At 43.3% G+C, this 27,456-nt stretch overlaps 1 protein-coding gene, 1 non-coding gene and 1 pseudogene across 7 annotated transcripts in view; 2 read left to right on the top strand and 1 right to left on the bottom strand.

The window, feature by feature from the left end:
- Ncoa2 (nuclear receptor coactivator 2) overlaps window positions 1–27,456 on the top strand; it is a 258,198-nt gene that overhangs the window by 22,322 nt on the left and 208,420 nt on the right. The window lies entirely within an intron of this gene.
- On the bottom strand, window positions 9,370–9,476 carry LOC121827670 (U6 spliceosomal RNA). Its single transcript, XR_006069990.1, has one exon. It is a non-coding gene; the product is annotated as a U6 spliceosomal RNA (small nuclear RNA).
- LOC121827709 (U6 spliceosomal RNA) lies at window positions 18,986–19,081 on the top strand (annotated as a pseudogene).

Below are 27,456 nucleotides of genomic sequence, written 5' to 3'. Positions count from 1 at the left end.
CTGCTCTTAGGAGGGAGGACCTGAGTGCAGTTCTTATCACTCATCTGGCGAGCGGGTCACAGCCTTCAACTGAGGGTGAGCTGGTACCTCCTTCCCTCCAAGGGCACTAGGCATGCATGTGATGTGCATATATGCATGCAGGCAGAATAAAAATCACTCATATAAACAGAATAAGTAAGTTAATGAATTAAAAAAACAAAAAGAAAATGAATTAAGAACTCCAGTGCCAGCAAGTGGTGGTGCATGACTTTAGTTCCTGCACTCTGGAGACAGAGGCAGCAGATCTCAGAGTTCGAGGCCAGCCTGGTCTACAGAGTGAGATCCAGGATGGCCAGGGCTACACAGAGAAACCCTCTCTCAAAACCAAACCAACCAAACTATCCTCCTAAACAAACAAACAGACAGACAGACAAACCCTGCTTGACATTGTTTCTGTCTTATTTATAAAAGGCAGGCTGTGCCTTAAGTAGTCATGTTTGCATATTCAAACACTGAAAAGAATCTACCTTTCCTTGAATCAGAGTGAGCTTTGTAATCATTGACACTTATATCCTCAGTGGGAAAATTCTGTGGAAAGAAGACAGTATTTCAGTGCATAACTAGCTGCTCGTCATCTTTGTATGCATTTTAGGTTGGCAAGCAAGCCAATAATAAAACCATTGTCAGAGACAGGTGATAGAAATTTAGTTACTCAAGGTTTTATGTTGGAAAAGGCAAAGTACTGTTTTCTTGGTGTCTTTCATATTCACATAACAAACCTTTGAATGAACACAAGGGTAGACCCTGCTTTGGGGTATGCTGTGTCTAAACTACATGGAGATATTTTCTTTGAGACAGGGCTTTTGTGTGGGTGTTCAAGCTGACTTTAACTCACTGCAGTGGAGGCTATCCTTGAAGTACTGATCCTGCCTCCACCGACTAGGTTCTGAGATGACCACCGTGGAATGTTTACTTGGCCAGAGTTCCTCTCTCTCTGCTGCTGCAGTCTCCAGTGAACTACAGTTATGGCAGAAAGTGTTGTCGTTGACAGCATGAGCGACTTACTGATAGGCAGAGAGCTCGACACCTTTGTCAGGCAATGATGTGTTTGTCTGGACCCATTCTTGGAAAAGGAGACTGCCAAGGACCTGGGAATGTTGTGTACAACCACATGATAATTATTTTTCAGTGATCTCAAGAGGCTTGAATCTTTATTCTCTTGTCATGTGCTAAATGCATTTAATTAATATTTCCAAGACACTGGATTTCTCCTGCACTTCTCAAAATATGATTAAAGTGGAAGATGGTAGCTGTCTAGACAGGAGTGGGTAGAAGCTTTCAGTTTACCCAAATCTTCTGGAAGCCGGGTAATTGTTCTAACTATTTCTGGGAATTTAGTCTTGCATGCTATTATATTTTAGCTAAAATAAGGAGAATAGGGTTGGTAAGATGGCTCAGGAGTTAAACCCAGCCTGACAACTGAGTTCCATCCCCAGGACCCACATGGTGGAAGGAGGGAATGACAAATGTAAATTATCCTCTGACCTCCACATGTGTGCATTCTCCCCGCCCCATACACACACACACACACACACACACACACACACACACACACACACACACACACACGAATTACCATATAGTATTTCTTTTCTAAATGCTACTTAAAACATTAAGAGACTTATAAAAGACTCCCCACATTGTGTACTCTTATCTGTTAACTGGCCCTGTGAGAGGAATGTAGCATGCTTACTACATAAGGGCGCATAGACTGGGAACCATGCTTCCTGCCTTGAATCCCAGCTCAGCTCCTGAGGAGCTCTGTAGAGCGGACTAAGCTGGTCTGACTGTATTAACCAAGCCGCTGACGACAGTCACAGCCGACACCATCAGCTGCTTCTAGCAAAGCTTACTTAAATAACAGTCTGTTCATCTGATGTTGTCTTTACAGTATGGTAAGTATAAGAGCTGGGCCTCAGCCCCAGGAAGTTTTCTTTGTCACTACTTCACTAATTGTGGATCTTGGGAAAAGCATTCTAAATTTAGGAGACCTCAGCCTCTTTATTTGTTTTTTTAAATTTAATTTTATTTAAGTAACATTTTTTTTCATTTATTTTTACATACTGGCCACAGTTTCCCCTTCTTCCTCTCCCCCCCCCCCCCTTCTTTATTTTTGAATACTATATCATAGACTTATGGTAAGAAATCAGTGAGATTGTTTTTTGAATTGTCAGACTCCTTTGAAAAACCACAAACCATCTTCCTTAAAAATTTCCCCTCTTGCCCCAGCCCTGATTTTGCATAGTTAGGCCTGTGGAAAGACATGTGGGTTGCTTGCTTTATAGTGGTGGTCGGGAGGTGCTTGCCATCCCTCAACCTGGAGGTAAACTTCTTCTGTCATCTTTGAACTTTTAGAAAAAGTTTTATATAGCACCTAAATGCTTAGAATAACATTTTAAAATGCATTGCAGTGACAGGTCTGAGTAAATAGATGCATGTCTAGTTGTTAATGCAAACCATTTGTGTGACCGTTGTATTCAAGGCCCTAGACGTGAGGGGGATACAGTGTCTGTTAGGCTGTGTCACTGACCCAGATCTTCCAGGAAATAGATACCAAGGAATCAATCCGTTTTAGTTGATCACTTGTGGTCCAACTTAGGGAGAAATTTTCTGCTTCTTCCCGGAGACCCTGTTGCCTGGGCCAGCGTCAGTCTGCAGAACAAAAGGCAAACCCCCCAGTGTTAGTTGTGAGATCGAAGCATCATCAGACCTGTTATTTTCCTGGCAAACAAAACCCTGCACTTGCCTGCCCATTTAATTTGAGTTTATCAGCTCCAATGGTAGCAGCTGCCTCATTTTTAGACTTTGTGTAAGAACTGACAAATTTTTGGTTCTTAATGTGCTGCTGCTGCTTTTTTTTTTTTTATAACTTTTTATCTAAATGAATGATTCTGCCCATGAACTAATTTACATATTTCTGTTTGTACTGCTGTAAAAATGGGAACCATTCTTTTCAACTCAGTGCCTGGAATTCTAGACTGAAAATTCCATTTCATCAGGCAGAAGCATGCAAGTGTGTGTGTGTGTGTGTGTGTGTGTGTGTGTGTGTGTGTGTGTGATTAACTATGCTAAAGCTTTGGACTTTTTTTTTTCCCTGTTTAAGCAGTTCAGCTTATTTTTCATGGAAAGATGGCTGGCTCAAAACTGCCAAACTAAGTAAAGGCATGAGAAGTGCAAAGATTTAATTTTTGTAATGAATGTTTTGGGTAATGCTGATGAATGTAACATAATAAATATTAAATTTTGATGTATTTATACCTAATTAGATCCACTGTTGGCTACTGTTTCCTTTTTTATTATCTCAAAGAAGCATAAATGTGTTAGATTTGGAGATCAGAAATAAGATTTTCTTTGAAAAATAGGCCCATCTTTATGGTTTCTGTGAAATCAAGGTGTTAAGAATACATATCTACAAAAGAAGAACTATTAGAGACCCTTCATTAGTGGTGTTTGTTTGCTTGTTTTGGTTTCTCACTCATTGAGAGAGTTTTGATTTCTGAGTCTTAAGAATGACCGCCTACAGCATGGTTTTCATTCCCGAGTTGGTCATTGTCACGGTGTACAGAGCATAACATTGTGTGAGTCCACATTTGCCGCAGAAGGCCATCACACCATCGTCAGTGGAAAATCAATGTGGAGTTTTGAAAATGTAGATTGATGAGTGTGTGCTGCTGGTGTCTGCTGGAGCTGGGGGCCGCTTCCGGGGTCAGGAGCAGGCCAGCCCCGCTTCTGCATCACAGATAGCCAAGGTGGGCTCTGAGAGGAGGGCTCTTCCCAGCATGAGCCCGAGCTTCCCTGAGGAAGGTGAAGGATGCACCTGAGGAAGATGTTGACAGGAAATGGCATTAGATTAGTGTTGGACTGATCTGCACCCTAACACTACCACCTTGGGCTAAAGTGAATAGATTTTGCCTGTCAACTAAAATTGAAGTTCATTGTCCTATTTTTTATGGAAGTTTAGTGTAAAGTAAACCACCCAACCATAATCCTTTAAAATAATGTTACATTTGTATTGGTTTCATAACCTCGAAGAATTCAGAGATGGTCCATCCATTCACTTCCTTTCTCTCTCGTTTCTTTAGTAGGATTTTTTTTTCCAAACTGAATTTTGTAACTCGTTAGTAAGCCCTGAGCTCACTTTAGCTGTCTGTAGCCAGTATAAAACTAAAACAAAACTAATGAATATAAAAGAAAAATTCGGAGTGGAATGCACAGAGTTCAGGTAAATGCAAAGCTAAATGCACAGGCGCACTGTGTGTGTGTGTGTGTGTGTACATTTCCCACCACAGGATTGTTAAGAGTGGTAAAATGGTAAAGTTTGCCAAGCTTGCTTAAGACCCTATGCATACCCTCTGCCCTCCTGTGAATGTTTTCTCTCTGACTGGTTGACTCTTCAGATAGGGAGCCTTCTGGTATAAAAAGCTTACTGCGGTATCACTATTTCGTGGTTCTCTAAGGGCAGGGTTCCTAACAGAAGTTCTGTGACTTCAGGTAGTGTGATATCTGAGCTTGTCTGAGGATGCCCCTGGGTATGTAGACATAAAAGGCCCACTGTTAGTTTTCCATCAGCTCTTAGGTCTAAACAGTATTAGAATGTGACCCAAGCACCAATGGCATCATGACAGTCAGTTCAGATGTTTATTTCACAGCACCATTACAGTATTAACATGTAGGCCTTCATTTTCTAAAACTCATTTTAGTTGTGTTTTAATTCTCAGTTCTGCAAGAGGTTTGCTGAAATACCATATTCTGCTTCCTTCTGATTTCCAAGCATATCCCCTGTAGTACATGAACATGTGTGTGCACACCTGCATGGAAGCCAGAGGTCAGTGTTGGTTGCTCTGAACCTGGAGCTGGCTCATTGCTAGGACTAGGCTGGTTGGTCCATGGGCTGTGGGGATTCACCTGTGCGTCTGCCATTTTAGTGCTGGGATTACAGATACGGGGCCCAGTTTGTTTTTCTTGAGCTGAGGACTGAACGCAGGGCCTTGCACTTGATAGACAAGTGCTCTACCACTGAGCTAAATCCCCAACCCCGTGTGGCCCAGTTTTTATGTGGATGCTGAGGGTCTGAACTTGGGTCAGCTTGCACTGAGTGAGCGTTCTCCCCAGCCTGTGAATCCTTTTTGAGTTTTTAAAAGAGCTCTCTCACCCGATGACATAAGCAAATTACTAGCCAAGCAGAAAACTTTTAATTAATTCAAAATTCCAATAACAGATCTTGTATTTTTGATATAATGGAGTTGGATAGTTGTATCACTCCATTTCCTTTGTTGTAACAAGATACTTGAAGCTGAGTGCTTTATAAAGAAAAGAGAGAAGCTGATGAGATGGCTCGGTGGTTAGAGTACTTGTTGCTTTTCCAGGGGACCCAGGCTTGATTCCTCGCAGCACATGGTAGCTCACAACTGTTCATATGTATAGTTCCAGGGGATCTGATACCCTATTGACTTCCACAAGGATGCAAGTGGTGCCCATGCAGGCAGAACACCCATGTACAAAATAACAAAAGATTCTTCAGTTGATAGTTCTGCAGTCTGGAAGTCCAAGGTCTGTGCACTCAGATTGTGGCTGTTGCTGAGACCTGTGGCCGATGGCCTCATAGTAGTGGAAATGTGTGCTTGAGGCGTTGTTTGCCCGTGAGTCAGGAAGCCAGAGGATTTAGAGGCTACCCTTGTTGTTTTATAATATCTGCTTTTGTGAGGACTAACTCATTCCAAGAAATCTGGCCTCAAACTCAGAGACTCACATGCCTCTGCTCCTGAGTGCTAGGATTAAAGCTATGTCTCCAAACCTAGGAACATATAGATTATAGATTATTTTTTATTGATGATTTCTTGTCTTGTCTTTTTTTTTTTTATGAGGGTGCTAGAGATTCTTTTTATTTTTTAATTTTTTTATGAGCATCAATGTTTTGCCTGAATGTATGTCTGTGCAAGGGTGTCGGGTCCCCTGGAACTGGAATTACAGACAGTTGTGAACCACCATGTGTGTGCTGGGAGTTGAACCTGGGTCCTCTGGAAGAGCAGTCGGTGCTCCTAACCACTGAGCATCTCTCCAGCTCCTGATGAATTTTTCTTAAATACACAAATGAACCTTGTCTTCTTGACCTTCCCCCCCCCCTAAATGTCTCATAGACCTACATAGAAAAACTAAAATATGAAAGCTTTGGAAAAAGATAATATGACTTGGGCATAGGCAAGGATTTGTTGGATGCCAAAGGACTAATTATGAAAAAATGACTAGGACTTCACAATTAAAGCTGTCTAAGGACACTGTTAAAATGAAAACAAAGGCCACAGTTTGGGAGAAAAAATATTCATAGCAAACAAAACAAAACAACATGGAAATTCTAATGAAGAGCCAAGTGTGTGTGGTGACACATTCCTGTAACCCCAGCCCTCGGTGAGACAGGAGGATTGCAAGTTAACTGCCAGCCTGGGCCTCAGGTGAGTTCAAGGCCCCCTTGAGCAACATAGTGAGACCCTGTCTAAAAAAAGAGAAACAGCAAAGCAAAAACATAAACCTACCATATCAAAACCAACCAACCAAAACCAAAACCACCCCACAAAAAACAAAACAAAAAAACAAAGAAAGAAAGAAATGAAGGAACCCTTACACTTTAATAATCAATCCGGCTTTTAAAATGTTTGAAAAACTGGACAGGTCACTCACAGAAGACTTATAAAAATGCTGGGATATATTGTAAGAGAGCTCCGTGTCTGGAACCATTTCATCGTAGCTTAAATTGACATAGAATAGTCAAAGAGGAAAAGACCATACCCAGTGCAGGGACGAGAGGCCACCAAAAGCAGGGACACGCCCGGGAGGCTTGCAGTTCCTTAGAAAGCGTCTGGTAGTGGAAGGCACCTGGCGTGTCCCTCAGCGTTTCTCCCGGATGTAAGCACGCGTCCCCGAGTCTTTGTGTGTGAATGTCTGTAGTGGCTCATTCCTCGGTGTCCACCCAAGGGGCAGGTCAGGCATGGGAAGACCATTTAGCTGTAAGAAGCAGCCACCGGTGAGTGCTAAAGGTACCACTCCCGCAGACGGATGTCAGACCACACTCGGCCTTTTTCCGTGAGGCTCTGGAGCAGGAACAAGTGAGACGCAGCAACAGAAATCAGGCAAGTGTTGCTTATGGTTGGAGTGGGGACTGACTGTAAAGCGAGCCTTCTGGAATGGTGGAGTAGCCTGTATGTTGTGGCAATACCACCTGTTTGGTGTGCATCTGTTGTCTGATGATGGATCTGCCTTGTGAACAAGCGTGCTATATGCCAGTGTTGGTCGCTTCATGTAAGAAGGAAGGCCTCTCTTGGTGGATCCTGTCCCCAGCAGCATATACATGTGGCCCCACTTAAATTATAAAGTTATCTAAAATTAGTATTTGTGGTACTTCCTTTGGGGGTTTTTCTGGAACCTGATCAGATATCCTTACTCTGCATAAGCTCAAACTGATCTTAGCAGTTTCGGTTGCTAAGTGCTCTGGTCTAACTTTTGTGCTAATACACTATTCTGTCCCCTCTCTTAACAACAGAGAGGACTTTGGTAGCTGCTGTCCTTTGTGGGTAGGTGACCTTTGAGCCCTGAGAATTTTAGACCAGATTCTGGTTTCCAGAATCATTATTTTAAGTTCAGTTTGGAATTTTTTTTCCCTGTGGAGTTTCAATGAATGCACTCATATGTCTGGGTTATAGTTTCTGTTGTTTTGTTTTTCTTGCTCCTTCATTCAGTATCTGATCAGTGATTTTCTACTTTGGTTTGGTTTGGTTGACTTACAGTTAATGTGATTTAGTCTGATATTTTTTGTAGTACTTTAATATTAAACATTTATGTGGATACACAGTAAATTTTGTAAAGGAATGGAGTTTACTTGTTTACTATTAATAGACTCTACTGTTTAAAAGTGATCCCTGAGAAGTTCAGCTTCTAGAATAGACCCCCTCAGAGGTGCCTGTGGTGATGACAGAAAGATACAGGGGTTTCCTGTCTTGAGCTCTGGTCTGGCATGGAGGCCGTGCAGGGCTCTCCTGCCTGGCTGTGGGACTGAAGTGTCACAGCACTTGTGATTAGCTGCTTAAAAACCAAAACAATAGGAGGTTTATCTCCCCCACATCAGGGTTTTCCTTGATAGTAGCGCATACTTTTTAATGCACATCAGAAGTTTCTGTAAGCTTTAGTCCCCGCTGTTCATTTGATAGTGCTGTTTTAAGTGTATTTTGAAGAATTCTAGATTGTTCTGCGCCTCTATTATGTGTTTTTAAATTGTATATAACACAGAATACATGTCAATTTATCATCTCACCACTTTCAAGGATCTAGGTTACTAGCATATGTACATGGTTATGCTTACCCTTATTTTTGGTGCAATAACATAATTATTACTTAACACGACAGAGGTTATGCGTACTTATTTAGCTTTTTCCCCCTTTTTTGTTTTGTTTTTGAGACAAGGTCTCAGTCTATAACTGTAGCTGGCCTAGAACTCGCTTTGTAGACAAAGTCTGGCCTGGAACTCACAGAGCTGCTGCCTCTGCCTCCCAACACTTTCTTTTCTTGTGTGGCCTTTACACGTGCTAGCAAAAACTCTACCCTGGATAGATTGGTTTTTAACTGTAAAACACTTGTCAGTCACGGTTGCTGCTGCTGATAAGATCTCCTGCATTGTTAGACTCTCACACCTCCCTTTTCTTGCTGTCATAGGCTTCTTACAGCTTGGTGTAGACTCCATCCACACCCGTCCCCTTCCTCCCATTCCAGTAGATTCTGCCTATGTGGTTTTGAGATGCTCTCTTGTATTCCGGTCTGGCTCCTTTCCCTGTGCCGGCCTTGGACGTCTGATGCTTTTGCTTCTACCTCCCACGTGCTGAGATTACAAGTGTGTACCACCGTGCTTGCTTGACAGTGAGACCCTTACTTAGTCATATATTGAAGGTGTTTATGTCACGGTTGTTGCTATTGGGGATGTAGCCCTTTCACATAGCGAGGAAATAATTTAGGTTACAGGAAAGGAAGCCTGGAATTTCCTGACAGGTCTTCATTCGTCTCCTGTTCTCTGCACTGTTCTCATCTTCTCTGTGTCATGTGATCGGAGATAGTCAGAATCCTGAAAAAACACTGGGAAGGTTGTCTGCCTGTACTCTGTAGCTTCTTAGTTCACTTTAGGCAAGCACAGAATAATAGGGCCTGAGAGCCAGACAGCCTTGTGTACCCAGAACTGACTCCTAATCTTATTGGAGCCTCTAATGTTACCCCCTTTTAATACAGTGCCTCATGTTTATGTTCCATAAAATTATTTCTTTTTTTCCAGAAGTAGCTTTTATTTATTTCCATAAAAATATGGAACGCTTCACGAATTTGCGTGTCATCCTTGCGCAGGGGCCATGCTAATCTTCTCTGTATCGTTCCAATTTTAGTCTATGTGCTGCCGAAGCGAGCACCCATAAAATTACTTCATTGCTACTTCATAACTAATTTTCCTGCTGTTGTGAATTGTAACACAAATATCTGTGTTTTCTAATGGTCTTTAGGCAACTCCTGTAAGAGGGTCATTACCCCACCCCAGGGGTCACGACCCACACTTTGAGAACCACTGCTCTAGTGTATGCCCTTCCCTGGGGAGTGGTTGGCAGCCCCTCAGCCTAATCATGGATGATGGTAAAGGTTTTATGTCCTCTGCCTTTGTCTTCAATAGCCACCCAGGGTGCAAGATCCAATGAATCACATTGTGCCTTAGTTGGATGTATGACTTCCTAATCTCAAACCTGAGCTCCACTAAATCACATTTCTCTGATCCAGTCTCATATGAGTCATTGTTGGTACCATGTTTATAATAAGGCTTTTTGTTTGGAGCAGACAAACAAAATTTTTGATTTTGAGATGGGGTCTGCCTGTGTAGCCCAGAGATACACCTACAGTTGGCCATCCTCCTGCCTCAGTCTCTGGAGTGCTGGGATTTCATATCCACATGATCTCACCTGGCCTTTAAAGCAGTTTTGATAGAACTGTCAAAGAAGAGCAAACGTTAAGCAAATCTAGACTTAGAAAACCGGATTAATCAAGACTGATTTATTCATTATGTTGGTGTATGTTCGATTTTATACACTCAATTACACATTCAATTTTATCAAAGAACCAGTTGTACTAAGGCTTTCTTAAATGAGTATTTTCCAAACTATGTTTAAACTGTTTGAGTTACAAAAATTGAATTTGTGTATAATCTTTCAGTGTGTCTAATGAGCTGTGAGTTTCCAGGAAATCTATCATTTTGTTAATGATTGAAATATTACAACGTGTTTAAACTGTTACCTAAGCTTATTATTTTAGTAATACTGCCAAATATGAAGAACTGTAAAGAAAGTGGTAAATGCAGAATGAGCAAACAGTTAATGTGACAGGATCCGGAAGTGTAAATAAAGAGCATACAGCTTTTGCTCTTCCCTGGAAGACGGTCACCGTAGTTTTTGGAAGATACCTAACAAGTCACTATTTTAGTTCAGTAGTCATTATAGCAGAGATGCTGATTTCATTCTTACCTGGTAAATTTGCAGGATACATAAAAAAATAGAATTACCAGGTTAGGGATGTAGCTCAGTTGGTAGAGTGTTTGCTTATCATTCGAGAGGCCTTAGGTTTGATAAACCAGCAACTCATAAACTAGGTATGGTGGCATGTGCCTATAATCCCAGCACTCAGAAGTGGGGAGGAGGCAGATCAGGATTATCCTTTGTTGTTATTAATAGCTAGTTCAAGACCAGCTTGGGTTATGTGAAACCCTATAGGAAAAAATAAAAATATAAAAAAAAGAAAGAAAAAGAATCCAGACTTTGCCACGGGGAGTGTTTGGGGAGGGTCACTGACTAGGAAGTGACTTCACTCAGTTCAGTGCACTCTGGCATTGTCCTTTTGAACACTTCAGGCCGGTGACTACTGTCCTATTATCATAGTAGTGACAGCTGAACCCAGTGAAAGATTGTAGTAAACCATCAGCACCTTGCCCTCACCAGACTCTTAGCCAGCACTTGAAGGAAAATAGATGACTTTCAGGGTATTGTAGTGGATTGCTTTAGCGTCAGTAGCAGATTTTTAGAAGGAATAAATTAATAAAAGCCATTAGAGAGCGCGCGCGCGCGTGTGTGTGTGTGTGTGTGTGTGTGTGTGTGTGTGTGTGTGTGTGTGTGTGTTCGTGCCTTTGTCTGTCTGGTGTTGGAATGCCAGATCAGAGGATAACCTGATGGCACTCAGTTCCAGAGGCTTGGTGGCCAGTGTCTTTAACCCTTTACCTGCTGAATCATCTTGCAGGCCCAGATCTTCATTGGTATAAAAACAGAGGCCATGGCTGTGTTGTTCTCTTTCACTTCTTTTGGGGTGGTCTACTTTTTCTGCCCTTGGAGATGACGTTTCTGAAAACTTCACCCTGTTTGTCTGTGAGCAGCAGCCAGCATAGCACTTCATCAAACTTCACTCATTGAACTAACTCCCTTACTGAGGGCTCTCTGTCTAGAATGATCTCTCTAGACCTTGCTCATGCTTCACAGTGAGGAGAGTAACCCTGTGTGGCTTGAATCATTGCTGCTAACTCCCTGGACTTCCCATTCCATGTCAAAGCTGTCAGGCTTTGCATTGTCCTGCAGCACTATGAACCTTTGAACAATCCGCCTTATTTTCCAGTCCTCATTTGGAAATGGAGCAAGATCAGAGGCTGACCATCTTCCACTTCCAAGTCTCTAGTAAGTTCCGAGTGTCTCCTTGATGTATTTGAACGTGAGAAATCCTGAGGAGCGCTCACACAGCCCTGGGATCTAAGCTAGAGTTGCTGCTCAACCGTCTTAGCCTTGAGAACACTTTTGTGACTTCTTCATTTGACCCGAGGTGCCTTCCTGAAGGCACAGCTTAGACGGGCTCACTATTGTTCTTCGGGCTGCTTCTGTGTCAGTGGGTCTTCCTTAAAAAAAGCCTAGCTCTTAAAACATCTTTAGCATTTAGATTCATACTTATTATACTAAGAATTTTCTAACATTTTGAATGGTACCATTTAATACATGGAAACTGATAATCAAACATTTAAATTGAAACTGTTTGTGCCAGGAGCTAGTTTTTACTAAAAGCCACAGTACTGTGATTATTGGTCCCTATATGCAGCTATTCCACAATTGGTGTTACACTCTCAGCAGTCATATTTATATATGTTTTTGGTGTAACTGTTACTCTGTTGGTAGCCTTTTACTGTATCTGGAAATGCAGTCCACCTCCTGAGGACAAAGGAGAAGAAACAGTAGCAATTAATGCCATTATTCCCACAGTGCTTCAGAAATTGGCATACAAGTTTTCACGTTAATCTCACAAATGCTGTTATTTTGAATTTGTTTCATTTCAAAACAATGTTGAGTATCTCTAACGAGCCACAGCAGCTGAAACAAGGTGGGCGTGATAGGAGAGAATTCTGAGAGTGAGCTCGGCCTTCATCTAAAGGAGGTGGCAGTGGTGGGGGGAGCCTGGGTTTCGGTCCCGTGGATTTTTAAAGCTTCCCTCTCCGAGCACGGTTAGGGTGTCTGAGGGCTGGATGTGCACTCAGATATGGGTGGCTGTCCCTGCCCTCCCGTAGGAGCACCCTGGAGACTCCTGCAGTGCTTGCCAGGAGGAGGTCCCTGTAGATTTGGGGGATGCCCCTTTCTGGAAGTCTTCAGGAGTCTGCCTTTAGGAGCTGTTAGCGTTTCTAGGGGTAGAAGTCCTCTTGTGTCAGAAGTATAGAGTCTGTTTTACTAGCCTCTGCAAAATGTGTCAGCTAGGGTTTCTTGGGGTTTCCTGGGAATCTTATCTTTGCCTAAAACTCTGAATTCTAGAACAACAATCGTTTAGTAAGTACACCAAGCTTTCAAATAACCTTTTTGTTTGTTTGTTTTCTAGTACTGGAGATGGGACCCAGGGTCTGGTGCGTGCACCACCAAGCACCATCCCAGCCTGCTTTTTACTTCTTTTCAGACAGGGTCTGTCTAAGCTGCTCACTCGGGATCCCAGGCAGCCTTTGACCTTGAGCCCCTCTGTCATCCATGCACCTTGCAGGACAAGCCCGTGCCACAGGTGTGGCTCCAAGTTAAAAAAGGAAAGCAAACAAAGGCTACATAACTTTGAAGGTTTTTGTACTTTTTTTTTTTTAAAAAAAAACAAATACAGGCATTAGATACATAATTCTGAATAGAGTACTTAAGAAAAAAGCCAAAAATAATAAAGAATTGAAACATTTTAGGTAAAAAAGCCATTTGTAACTTTCAGGTTGACAGTGATGAGTATATACACATACTCATATTCACTGCCTTTCCCCTAAAGCCCATGAGATTTTTTTAATTTGAGTATTTTCTTACTAGATTGTGATTAAGAATGGAGCCAGTTCACACAGAAACACTTAATATCCTCGTTATCATTATTTCTTCCTTTTTTCTTTATTTCACATGCATTCGTGTTTTGCCTGCACGTATAAATCTGTGTGAAGGTGTCAGATTTCCTGAAACTAGAGTTTCAAGCAGTTAGGATTTGCCATGTGGGTGCTGGGAAGTGTCCCAGGTCCTCTGGAAGAGCAGCCAGTGCTCCCAACTGCTTTTCCAGCCTCATTTTTCCTTCCCTCCCTCCCTCCCTCCCTCCCTCCCTCCCTCCCTCCCTCCCTCCCTCCCTCCCTCTCTCTCTCTCTCTCTCTCCTTCCCCCTCTCTCCATCCCTCCCCCCTCCTTCCCTCCCTCCCTCCCTCCCTCCCCCCTCTCCCTCCCCCCCCCTTTCTCCATCCCTCCCCCTCCCTCTCTCTTTCTTTTTTTTTCTTTCCGAGACAGGGTTTTTCTGTAGTTTTGGTGCCTGTCCTTGATCTCACTCTGTAGACCAGCCTGGCCTCGAAGTCACAGAGCTCTGCCTACCGAGTGCTGGGATTAAAGGCGTGCGCCACCACTGTCAGGCCTCATTATTTCTTAAGATTCATAATTTGTTCAGTACCATTAGTTCCCCTCTTTATTTTTAAAACCCTACTTTCACCAACCTGTGCCCGTCCTCAGTCCTCACTCCTCGCTGCTAGTGTTGATGTTGCTTTTCCCACTTCGTGTCCCAGGAGCATCATGTTAAGAGGCTCTCATAGGATCTTTGGGATCTGCCTAGATTCAACTTGGAAGCCAGAAATGGGTCTTGTGGCACTTGAGGCCAGGTATGGACAGTGTGGGCGATGGTGGGTGGAGCACCCTCCTCTTGGCTCTGAGTTGCTGAGATCTCCCAACTGGAGGTGAAGAGGACTAATTGGGCACTTCAGGCTCATTTTGTTTTGTCTCCCCTTGTTCCTTGGGTCCATCATTAATGTGAAGGTACCTGCTGGCCTGGGGGGTTCAGGGCCTATGTAGCCCTTTACCCATGGATTTGCTGGATCATTTTTTCCCTATCCTTTTCATTGGCTTTTGTTGGTACTATTCACCCTCCTCCCAGCTCGTCCTTTTCTTTCTTTCTTTTCTTATTTTGATGGAAAACTTAAAGAAATGTTTATGTGTCACTACTGGTGTGGCTTCTGTCCCCTCATGGAACACGCATCACAATTTGGAGACGTTTGCTTAGGATTTCAAAGGGCACTGTGGAAAAATGAACTTTAATGGTGAACATTGGGGAACACACAGAAACTTGGGGCATCTCTTCTGAAAGAATACCTGTGGTTTCCGTAAAGATGAAGCTGGAAGGAAGAGTGTGGTGTCAAGTTTGGCCTTGAATGACAGGGTTAGAAGAAGGGTTATGTGTAGAGTCCTGGATTGCTCAGGCCTGTCTACAGTATTGTGTCTGCTCATACATATGTATTAGGTTGAAATGAATGTACTTTTTCCAGTTGTTTGGAAAGCAACTATTATCTATCTCTACCAAATACCGATTTGTCTCGAATGTGTTAAAATGGAAGAACAAGGCTAGAAAGGCTCAGGGCAGCTCCCAGAGTTGCTGAATGAATGCATCATCTGGTTTTTGTCTGAAACCTTCCTAGACGTGCACAGACGGAAATGGTAATTCCCACCCAGAGTTCCCACACTGTCGGCAGGAACAGACTGAAACACAACTGTCAGCTTCATGGGACCTGCCTGCTGTTTCAGAAGAGTGCCTGGTCCCTTCAGCACACTGACTAGTGTTCATTGGGTGCTGTCACCGGGAACTGGAAGAGGAGAGTGCTGGAGAGACTGTCCCCTCCTCTATTTATGGCCTGTGACTGTAGTCATCTGTGGGATTAACTGACTAGCTAAAAGATTCTCCTGCTCATTAGCATAGAGGGTGTAACAAAACTAGTCACACTTTACAGTTATGGACTTCAGTGTTCGTCATCTGATTTGGTTCTCCCAAGATCCATCCCGCATGGTGGCCCTCACCTTTAATCCTAGTGCTTGGGAAGCAGAGGCAGGTGGAGATCTGGGAATTCAAGGCCAGCCTGGTCACAAATCCAGTTTTAGGACAGCCAGAGCTACATAAAACAGAGACTGTGTCTCAAAGAACAAAAGTCCATTTATTCTGTTCTATTTTCAACTTAATATGGTTTCACTTTGAAAAAATTAATTTCCTTAAAAAGTCAGAATTACTGTTCTCAAATTAATCCCTTCAGTGTCTCAATGCTTTTTTTTTTTTTTTTTGCACTGGGTCATTTACTGTCTCCTCCATTTTCTGCCCCCTCCCCACCTGCAGACTGTCCTTCCTGCCCCCTCCACCTGCAGACTGTCCTTCCTGCCCCCTCCACCTGCAGACTGTCCTTCCTTCCCCCTCCACCTGCAGACTGTCCTTCCTGCCCCCTCCCCACCTGCAGACTGCCCTTCCTGCCCCCCCTCCACCTGCAGACTGTCCTTCCTGCCCCCCCTCCACCTGCAGACTGCCCTTCCTGCCCCCCCTCCACCTGCAGACTGTCCTTCCTGCCCCTCCCCACCTGCAGACTGTCCTTCCTGCCCCTCCCCACCTGCAGACTGTCCTTCCTGCCCCTCCCCACCTGCAGACTGTCCTTCCTGCCCCTCCCCACCTGCAGACTGTCCTTCCTGCCCCTCCCCACCTGCAGACTGTCCTTCCTGCCCCTCCCCACCTGCAGACTGTCCTTCCTGCCCCTCCCCACCTGCAGACTGTACTTCCTGCCCCCCCCACCTGCAGACTGTCCTTCCTGCCCCCTCCACCTGCAGACTGTCCTTCCTGCCCCTCCCCACCTGCAGACTGTCCTTCCTGCCCCCTCCACCTGCAGACTGTCCTTCCTGCCCCTCCCCACCTGCAGACTGTCCTTCCTGCCCCTCCCCACCTGCAGACTGTCCTTCCTGCCCCTCCCCACCTGCAGACTGTCCTTCCTGCCCCCTCCCCACCTGCAGACTGTCCTTCCTGCCCCTCCCCACCTGCAGACTGTACTTCCTGCCCCTCCCCACCTGCAGACTGTACTTCCTGCACCCCCTCCACCTGCAGACTGTCCTTCCTGCCCCCTCCACCTGCAGACTGTCCTTCCTGCCCCCTCCACCTGCAGACTGTCCTTCCTGCCCCCTCCCCACCTGCAGACTGGAGTGTGTAGTTTTGCCCTCAGATACAGCACGTCTTCCCTTCTTTAGTCTTACCTATAAAACTTGAATGTTTTAGGCAAAAACTCTTTTTCATGGTGTTCTCGGATTAATAGCTAGGATAATCTCCGTGTGTGTGTGTGTGTGTGTGTGTGTGTGTGTGTGTGTGTGTGTGTGTGTGTGTGTGTCCCCGTCCGTCCGTGTCCGTGGTTTCCCTGGTCTTAGAGATTTCAGCTGCATGTACTTTGCATCCTGTCCTCCAGCCGGAGGGCTGTGTGTCATCTAGCATGCTCTCCCTTATTTTCATACTACTCTTGGAGTCTTCTCTACCTGTGTTTCTCTAGTTCTTAGATCCACCAGTACTTACATTGTATCAGTACATTGTATCAGAGAAACATTTTATTCTTTGTTTGTTTGATTTTTAAGACAATCTCCATATATAGGGGTGGCTGGCTTGTTATGTAGACCAGGCTGGCTTCAGACTCACAGATCTGCTGGTCCCTACCTTTGCCAGAGTGCTGGAATTAAATGCATAAGCTGCTACACCTACCTCTTAAACATCATTTTATAGTAAGATAAAGAACATTTTGTTTCTGGAATACCCCTGAGATAACCAGCATTTTCTTAACTTTGTTTTGAGCATTAGAAATAAATTTTGTATGTATGTGTGTGTGTGTATCTCCACCTTTCTAAATATAAAATTGCAAGCTTTGACAAATGTTTATGATGAGATATATAGACACAAATGTATATGATTAGAAAATTTACTGTATTTTTAAATCACCCCCTGCTGTCACATCTAGACTGGCAACCATGATGTGTTCTCTTTATGGTGTGAATGGAGTTGCACATCTTTGCACCTGGCTGTTTAGTGTTAGTTTATGCTTTCTCATTGTAGACAGTACTCCAGAACGCAGTCACACCCCAGCCTGTTCATCCACTCACCAGGTAAAGGAGGTTTGGCCTGCGTCCAGATTCTGGTCTCTGCAGGAAAGCTGCCAGGAGCTCTTACATGCTCTGGTGGCTTGAATGAGAAACGTCCTGTGTAGGCTCAGGCCTTAGAACACTTGCTCACCAGCCGGGGAGGCCGGGATGGTTGAGCCTTGCTGGAAGAGGTATGCCGCTGGAGGGCTTTGAGATTAAAAAGGCTCACCGAGCTCCCAGGTGCTTGCTCTCTTCGCTTCTGTTAAGGGAAGGGAACTCTCAGCATTTTGTTCCAGCTTCCATGCCTGCCTCTTGCTGCTTCTCTGCAGCTGTAAGCCAAAACAAACTCTTCTCTGTCTCTGTTGTTTTCTCACAGTAACAGACAAGAAAGTAACTAGTGTCTGTTACAGGGCTGACCGTCAACTTTCGCTTCACATAGGGTGAATACTTAGGAATGGACTTGTGATACATTTTAACTTGTTTGCTTAACTTGTTCAACAAACTGCGAAGTTTGTAAAGAAACTTAAACTAAGCACCCAGGATCTTCCCCGAGCACGCCTCTAAATACATTGTCTGCACTGATGACAAGTTCCAGTTTCCACCGCAGCAGCTTTCCGAGACTCTCCCTAACTCACACACTCACCCCACCCCTTCCTTATTTACTTTTAAAATTAGATCCTTTCAGGCAATATAGTAAATATGTGCTAAAAACTCAGCCCTTTCCTGTGAGTGCTTAATGGGCATTGAAAAAGAGCAGCTGCATGCATCTTGAGACTCTGTCACCTGATGGGCAGGTACGGAAGGGGGGAGCGTTAGGCTGGACCACATGGCTTGTTAAAACTGGGTATGTTCTGGGGTTTGGTTTAAAATTCTTGGAATTTTGCAGTTACTGCTTCCTTTGGTTCTTCCTAGGGGGCTGAGTTTCTGATTTCCATTAACCCCTACTTGACTGTCACACAGTCTCAGAATTGACTTACTGTGCTTGATTAGATAAAGGATTACATTTCCTAAATATTGGCATTCTGTTTGGACATCTAGAACTGTGTTTACTCATAACTAAGCTGTTTCAGATTTTGTAATAATGGAAGGTTTGGTTTTAAGATCTGTAAGATAGATTAGTAGAGAAAACTAGACACAGAATCTACTGCTTTTGAACAATAAGAGATAATTTTAATTTTTCCTTAAGAAGTTAAAAAACAGGTACACACAATTTAAAGTCAATTAAGCCTCCCCACTTTCCACCTCAGCAGATGCCTGAGTCCAGGCTTTGGTTAGTGTTCTACCACTGAGCTAAATCAAATCCTTAACCCCAAATGACATTTTTATAACCACAGTTTTATTTAAAATGTGTTTAAATTTTTATATTTAGTCATTTTCTTGAAGCTACAATTTTCATGTAAACATTTCTTCTATAGACAAAGTCTTGTGATTGAGAACTTAAGGTCAGGGTCTTAAATTACAGAGAGGAGTTTAAGACAAAATTTTGATTCACCTTATTTTTTAAATTTGGCCCTTTGGGAACACATATATTAAAACTAGAACAAAACAGAGGAGACTAGCATGGCCCCTTCTCAAGGATGAGATGCAAATTCAATACTTTTTTTTAAAAAATGTTAATCTTTATTACTTAAATGATGTGTTTGGCCTGAGTGCACATCAGGATAGTACTCCACAAATAATATTTTAATTGGCAGAGATACTTAATCCTCTGTTCATATGGAGAGGGAATAAAAAACAAAACCAACAATCCGACTTTACAGGTGTGTGGCTGGGGATGCTCTGGGTTGGGATGACCAGGAGCATCAAGGCTTCCAGTGGCCTCTTAAAGATGTGTAATGAGCTGCCCTTAGACGCAAGGGCTCTGTTTGCACTACTAATTAAATTCACACTGAAGACTGGGAGGGCAGCTTGCTATTTATGTGTTTTGTCTTGGGACTTCAGTAACTTGAAAGGTGAGATGAAGGGATAAATAGAGCATTTTCAGTAAATTGTACCAGAAAAACATGTGCTAACTTCTCAGCCATAACTAATTGGTCTGAAGACTAATGGCTGCAGAGCACACATCTTAGTTTGTTTCCTTGCTCCTCGATGGATGCAGTTTTAGCTTGGGGGCCCTGCTCTACTCCTTGGTCCTAAGCTGACTTTGGAGACATTACAAATGTACTAAGATCTGCTTGGTGATTCTAGATGGATCAGTTTGGGAAGAGTGGGCTGCTACTGCTGAATACGCAGTGGGTTTCCCCACAGCCCCAGCTCCAGGTGGGGGCACTGTCACCCACCATTTCTGGGGTGGTTTTGTCATCGTCTTGATACTGTCTTTTGCACTTTTAATTTTGAAAGTTGAAGTTGTCCTTGATGTTGCCTTTAGTGCTGTGTGCGAGACGGCAAAGGCTCAGCTGTGTTTCCAGTCCTTACAGGTAGGTGTTTCTCTATTTGATGTGAGCTAGGGTTCAGTTCTGTGCTTTTCCATGTGACTGTTGAATGGCCCGTCATGTTGGTGTGGTTGAAAACCATTTGGCCACAGATCGCCAGGCTTGCTCTTGGTCTGTAGTCCAGTACAGCTGTTTTGATGGTGGTGTCTTGGTGCAGCTGTAAGGTTGAAAAGGGCCGGTCTTTCAGCATTGCTCCCTTACACGGTTGTCTGGATTATTTTGGGCTCTGGCCTCTCCACATGAATTTACGGATTCTTTCTCCACTTCTATACAAAAGACCGTTGTCATTTTCATAGGAAGGAGCTACACTGACTGTCTAGTTGATTTGGGGTGTTTGTCATGTTAACGGTGTCCTGGTGTTCCCCCTTGCAGTCTGGGGTTCCTGTCAGTGGCAGGCCCTGGTTTTCAGTGCCGTCCTCACCTCCTGACTAGAGGCCCCAGCCCTGTAGTCTGTTATATTGTTTATAGCTGTCACACAGAAGCATAGCCCAACCTTCAAACTGTCTTTTGTACACTGGCAGAAGAGGTCATTTAAAACACATGTTAAAAGACAGGAATTTGATCGCAGAAATACACAACAAGCATGTTTCAAGGAAAGGAAACCCACTCAGTGTTCTGCCTTCAGCACCCTCAGAACAAGAGGCAGAGCTGTAGTCACTCGGAAAGCAGGGAGAGAGCTGTGTGAGGGAGACCAGCCCTGAGGACCCCAGAGAAGACACTGATGTTGGAGTGCCGGGCCATGGCCAAGGCAAGATGACTGTGGACCACACCAGTGATGCTCCTGGTTTAGTGAACACAGCCAGTGTGGTATTGTATTCCCCCAAATATTGTGCATGCTAATAAACTTATCTGGGGTCAGAGACAGAACAGCCACAATATTAAATATAAAGGATAGGCAGTGATAGCACACGCCTTTAATCCTAGCATTCCAGAGGCAGAAATCCATGTGTTCAAGGATACTGCCAAGCATGGTGATTCACGCCTTTAATCCCAGAAAACCAGCCTTTAATCCCAGGGAGTGATGGTAGAAAGCAGAAAAGTATATAAGGTGCGAGGACCAGAAACTAGAAGCATTTGGCCTGGTTAAGCATTTGGCTGGTTAAGCTTTCAGGCTTCTAGCAGCAGTTCAGCTGAGACCCATTCTGGATGAGGACTCAGAGGCCTCCAGTCAGAAAACAAGACCAGCTGAAGATCCGGCAAGGTGAGGTAGCTGTGGCTTGTTCTGGTTTTCTGATCTTCCAGTTCAATACCTGGCTCAGGTTTGATCTTATTAATAAGAACTTTTAAGGTTCATGCCACAAGCCAGTGTTTGTAGTGGCTTCATCAGATGTTTCACAGTGCAGTGATGGGTTGTGAATCCTAAAGCCTCACAAGGGACTAGGGTGAAAAGGCCCTTTCGTACCCTTTCCAGGAGAAGCAGGCAACTGATAGGGAACTTTGTGTCCTTAAGTGTTTCTGCTGGTTTCAAAATGTTAACCAGCCAGAATTGATAACTAGCTTGCTTTTAGGAAGAAAGGTATTTACTGACAGCAATAAAACACATCTTTGATATTGAAATATGTAATGTTTGAAAATTTCTAGGCATTATTCTTTCTCCTCCAATTTTAAGTCTGGACAGGGGTCTCTATACAGTTTTTAGTTTGTAAGTGGTGTTTTCCTGGGAGGTCCTGGGGTCTTCTAAATCATAAGGTAGGTAGATGTTCTTACTTAGTTAGGTTCTGTGATCGTCCACTTCTGTTCCCAGAGGGAAGCCACCTGCAACAGATGGACTTAGAGGCCCATAGAATCCTGAGAGAATGGTTCCTCGGAGTCAGGATGGCAAGCCTGTCAGGTCCCACTGTCGCTCTCCCTGTCACACGCTGCTCTCCCATTATCCCCTCCCATTATCTTACTCATTCCTTGGTCTCCGGGACTCAGGATAGTGTTTGGTATGTAGTAGAGCCTCAGTAAATAAATAGGGATTGAATGTGTCTCAGAAAGTGCCCTTGGAAACTCCATCTTTGCTTTATGTTTAAAGTTACCCCCTTGAGAGGAGCGCTGTGTGGCTTTACTAGTGTAGGTCAGCACATGGCCCCTTGTTTGGGGTATTTCTTGATGTTCTTCATATTGATCATAGCTGATTTGGCTATGTGCCATACATACAGCTGACACAGTAATAGAGATATAAGTACATTGGATAGCTCAGTCAGCATTCACTTCCCAATGTATAATAGCTTAATTTTGTTGGATTTGCATTTACAGTATCATAGACGGTATGCTAATTGCCGCAGTGTCAGTATGGATTAGACAGCTGACAAGCAAGCATTTGAGGACCAACATCTGTGCCAAACACCTTTAATTATAGCAGACTTTGATCGCCTTTATTTGTCCCATAAATAAATTCATTATATCAGAACTTCTCAAATTTCTGAGAGCAGTCATCCATTCTTCTGAATCTGCTACACATAGAGTGCACATCTTCTACTCTGCATCAGACTGCTGTGATTTTTCTTAAAAGTCTACCTTTATTTACGTGTGTGTGTGTGTGTGTGTGTGTGTGTGTGTGTGTGTGTGTTGTGGTCAGAGAACAACTTGCAGGAATCAGTTCCCTCCTGTCTTCATGGTCCCAGGATAAAACTTAGGTTATCAGGAGCAGCCATCTTTAGCCCCGAGACATCTCAGCAGTACAAGTTCTATTATTTTTAAAGATTGCTGTTATGCAAACATATTCTTCATAGGATAACATAGCAGATGAAACTTGTTTTCATTATCCTTAGCATTGAACTCTTTATGAGTAACTGAGAGATACACATAATTCGCCGACTGACACCATTGTCTAGATTTGTACTTGAAGTTTAGGAACACTGTGTTAAATTTCCTTCTTTTCTGGTTTTTGTATTTGTGAGACAGGATCTCATGTAGCCCAGACTGGCTGGCTTTAAGCTTGCTTGGTAGCTGAGGATGACGCTGAACTTTTTTTTTTCCGAGACAGGATTTCTCTGTGTAGCTTTGGCACCTTTCCTGGAACTCACTCTGTAGACCAGGCTGGCCTCGAACTCACAGACTGGCCTGCCTATGCCTCCCAAGTGCTGGGATTAAAGGCGTGCGCCACTACCGCCCTGCTGACCCTGAACTTCTGATACTCCTATATCCACCTCCTAAATTCTGAGATTAGAGATGTGTGCCACCACACTTGGTTTGTGTGGTGCTGCTGGGGATTGGATTCAGGGCTTCATGAATGGAAGGCAAGCACTCTGTCTGCTGAACTACAGCCCCATTTCCTTCCTGTTTCCTCCCCCCTTCTTTTAATTACATTATTTACAGAGAGAGAGAGAGACAGACTGTTTTGGAAAGCCTGCTTGCTGAGGAACTCCTTGGTGACTGTGACCACCCTAAAGGGGAAGGATTCAAAGCACAGGCTACTTTTCTGATTCCCTCTTGTGAGAACTACCTTGGAAGAGGTACAGGTGTCTAATTGAGTATGATTTAGTGTTTTAAAGTGTCACATGGTTATATAGTGAATGATTTTATTCAAAAACAATTTCAGTCATTTAAATACTTCACAATCTAAAAAAAGAAAAGTGATGTGTATTTTTGTATTGCTGGTGGTGCTTTGGAATGGGTGTGGAATTATAGCTGAAGGTAGACTGGCACAATAAAAACAGTAATTTCTTCTTTTAGAGGAGAATGGTTCTTATCTGATGTTATAGTGTGTGTGGTGGGATCCAGAGTGAGAGTTCGGTAGGCAGTGTGTGAAATGAAGATTACAAATGAAACTGATGTTCAGGTAGTTGTGTGCATACACTTATATTTAGCTAGCGTGTTTATAAGCACACCTGAAGGTCATTGGAGAGATGAAGTGTTCCCCCGGAAGTGATTAGACTACAGCGCACAGGGTCATGGAATCATGCACTCAAGTTGTAGAGCTCACACTGCAATGACCTTGGCGTTCTGGGTAAGGGGGAGATTGGAGCTGGCTGCTGGCACTGATACTCAAACTGTGGGCAGTAGGAGGCCACCAGGCTGACAGGCTCCAGTCCAGCTTCTCCCTCAGACCGGCATGACTGGCAGTTCACCTTCACTCCAGACCTTCAGTGTGCTGTTCTTTTGGCTCTTTGGCTGTGTTCAGATTGAACACAGAGACTTGCACACGTCTCTGTGCAAGCCTTCTACCCCTGACCTGCATCCCCCGTCCTGTAGACCTTTGAGATCTTGTAGATCTTTGCTTTTGAATGAGTGTATGTGAATTATTTAATAGGTCTCTTCCACCTATTCTGCCAGAAGAGGTTTTCCAGATTATAAACCAACATTCTTTTTAAAACGTGCTGCTAATCATAACATTTAAAGATGAGTTTGGTTTCTTCAAACACCAAGGTTGTTGGTTTTCCTAATTACTGGTGATAAACTCTTCTCTGATCTCAACCTTATGTCAGATTGCTGCAGTTGTCAAAAAATAGTTTGCATTAATAATTTGGGCCCAACAACTTAATGTTTTCTAATGGAAGAAATAGAAGCTTTCAAAAGTAAATACAGCTGGGCGGTGGTGGCGCATGCCTTTAATCCCAGCACTCGGGAGGCAGAGCCAGGTAGATCTTTGTGAGTTCAAGGCCAGCCTGGGCTGCAGAGTGAGTTCCAGGAAAGGCGCAAAGCTACACAGAGAAACCCTGTCTCGAAAAACAAAAACAAAAACAAAAAACAAAAACAAAAAACAAAAAACAAACAAACAAAAAAGAAAACAAAAAACAAACAAACAAAAAACCCCATATGATTAAACATGAGGTCATTTCAGTGGAGGGTGGTTTGAATGATCTGTAATACTCCATTATGTGCAGAAGGAAAACCTGCCTCCTGGTGCATTCCCACTGTGAACACTTCATCTTTATAAGGTAGCCAGACTGCATCAGAAACAGCGTCCACACTTCATCTGGAGAGCCTGTTTGATCAGGGCAATATTGTGAAATAATATTGGCGACCATTTGTGAAATAATTAGATCATAACAAGCATTTAGAGAAATGTAGAAAAGAATAGAAAATAGGAGAGTGTATTCCCTATAGTGACAATAATTACTCTTTGGGGGAAGCTTGGGCTTCAGTTATTATGTGCATTGGTCAAGATTAAGATGGATTTCTTCCTTAACTATTCCCATCTTTACTGTGAACACCTAGTGTACTTAATAGTTCATTCAAAGTAATAGGCAGGAAATAAGTGTTAAATTATATAAAAATTAGTAGAGTTATACGGGGCGCGGGGGGGGGGGGGACCCCACACAGTTTTGGAAGAGTGGGATACTACTATTTAGAAAAATCCAAAGAGTTGACATGTTGTAATGGGTACCTTCCTGAGGGTAGGGAGAGTGCTTCATTTAGTTTATATCAGGGTGCATGGTGAGAGAGCGAGCCTTGGTTTTAGAGACAGAAAGACTGGTTCCAATCTCAAATCTTGATCCACATAAACTTGGGAAGCATTGGTGATCTTTTCAACAAATTGAGCTCCAACTTCCTCATTTAAAAAGGGAAGAATTACTACTAACCTCATGATGAGAAATATTACTGTAAGCACCTAGTACTTTGGAATATAGTAGATGTTTAGAAATGCTTATTAAATAAGTTAAAAGGGTGTTAAACCACACCAGACTAGTAGTGACTATTTAAAGCACTTTGAGTATTCTGTTAAAAAAAATGATAAAGTTAATTGGATCACATGCATGAGAGATTCCTTGTGACACTTTAAGAACTTAAAGGAGCTGCAATTACAGAGGAATGCGTCGTTGGTGATGTGCATGTGCATGTTTGTGATTGGGAGGTGCTTGTGCTCATGTGTAAACTGTGTATGCAGGCCAGAGGCCAGCCACCTCAGGCATTGTTCCTTGGGGTCCTTCACTTGCTTTGAGGCAGAATTTCTCACTGCCTTGGAATGGGCTCATTAGGCCAGCCTGGCTGCCAGAAAGTCCCGGGAATCCTGGTTTGGTTTCTTTCTTCTCTCTCTTCTTTCCCTGCCCCCTTTCCTTTCCATTCTTTTCCCTCCCTCCCTTCCTTCCTCCCTCCCTCTTTCTTTTCTTTTCTTTTTTCTTTTTTGTTTGTTTTTCAAGACAGGGTCTCTCTGTGTAGTTTTGGTGCCTGTCCTGGATCTCACTCTGTAGACCAGGCTGGCCTGGAACTCACAGAGATCTGCCTGGCTCTGCCTCCCAAGTGCTGGGATTAAAGGCGTGTACCATCACCGCCTGGCTCTTTTTTTTTTTTTTTCCCTTTCTTTCCATCCTTCTTCTTTGGTGGTATTTTATTTTATTTACTATTTTATATTTATTTTTAGTGTTTCAAGACAGTTTTTCTCTATAGCCTTGGCTATCCTGGAACTCGCTCTGTTGATTTTATTTTTCAAGTGAGTTTTTAGGGTTGAACTCTTGTCATTGGGTTTCCGTACAAGGCAGGCAGCCTAGGAACTACTCTTTTTTGATATAAGCCAAACATTGATCAAATAAGAAATTGAAATATGCAAGATACAAACTAGAGAATAAGTAGACCAAAATGAAATCAGTGAGTCACTTGCAAAGACTTAAAATTACTCTGAATAAATCCTCTGAAGAAATAAACCCAGGAGAGGATTCCTTTGACTTGGTTGATGTTCATGTGTAAATTATATCCACTCACGTATGAAAAATAGGACTAAGCTCACTTGAGGTTTTTGTCTAAATTTCTTCTTATATTTACTAGCAGAAAAATGTTGAAAATATTCTGTTCTGAATGTTCTGCTTCAATTAGCAGAGCTAATGGCTGAATGTCCAGCCTGACCCCTTCCTTCTTTAGGAGCTGTGCTCATAGAGTGATGGGCTGTCACAGTATGCTTTGTCCTAAGTTTTCAGAGAACTCATTGAAAAATCATGTTGGTTAGTCTTGCTACATTTGAAGAAATTTTGAATGAAAAATAATGGACTCATAAAAGAAAAACTCTTTATGAGAACACTCTAGATGCTCAGTCTTGTGATGCTACTGGACTCAGCAGGCCCAGGCTGGTGCTGAAGGCATGGAGGATCCCTGGAGAGCTGCTGGTCTTCAGTTCATGGTGGAATACCAAGAATCTGGGTCCTGGTGGCAGTAGAGGATGGCATAGGACCAGCAACCAAGTCGAGACACTCACCAGGGAAGAGTGAAGGCAGTTTCCTGCTGGAATTGTGACTGAGGAAAGAGTGATTTCATAAAAGTTAGTTTTGGGATAGAGCCCCTTATGCATTGGAGTGTAAACTTGTAGAAATCCTCCTGTTCCATGTATAGATGTCAAAGAGGTTCATGATGACATGTCCATAGTAGAGCGTTAGAGAGGTAGTGACAAGACTGTGGTAGGATTGTGTTCCTCAAAATATTGTGCACCCTAATAAACTTATCTGGGGTCAGAGACAGAACAGCCACAATATTAAACATAAAGGATAGGCAGTGGTAGCACATGCCTTTAATCCTAGCTTCCACAGGTAGAAATCCCTCTGGATCTCTGTGAGTTCAAGGCTACATTCGAAATGGCCAGGCATGGTGACACACACCTTTAATCCCAGGGAGTGGTGGTAGAAAGCAGAAAAA

Source organism: Peromyscus maniculatus, chromosome 2 (genome assembly GCF_049852395.1).
Source record: "Peromyscus maniculatus bairdii isolate BWxNUB_F1_BW_parent chromosome 2, HU_Pman_BW_mat_3.1, whole genome shotgun sequence".
Taxonomy (NCBI): Eukaryota; Metazoa; Chordata; class Mammalia; order Rodentia; family Cricetidae; genus Peromyscus; species Peromyscus maniculatus.
Note: the sequence above shows the minus strand (reverse complement) of the source record. Positions and strands in the feature narration are given on the sequence as shown.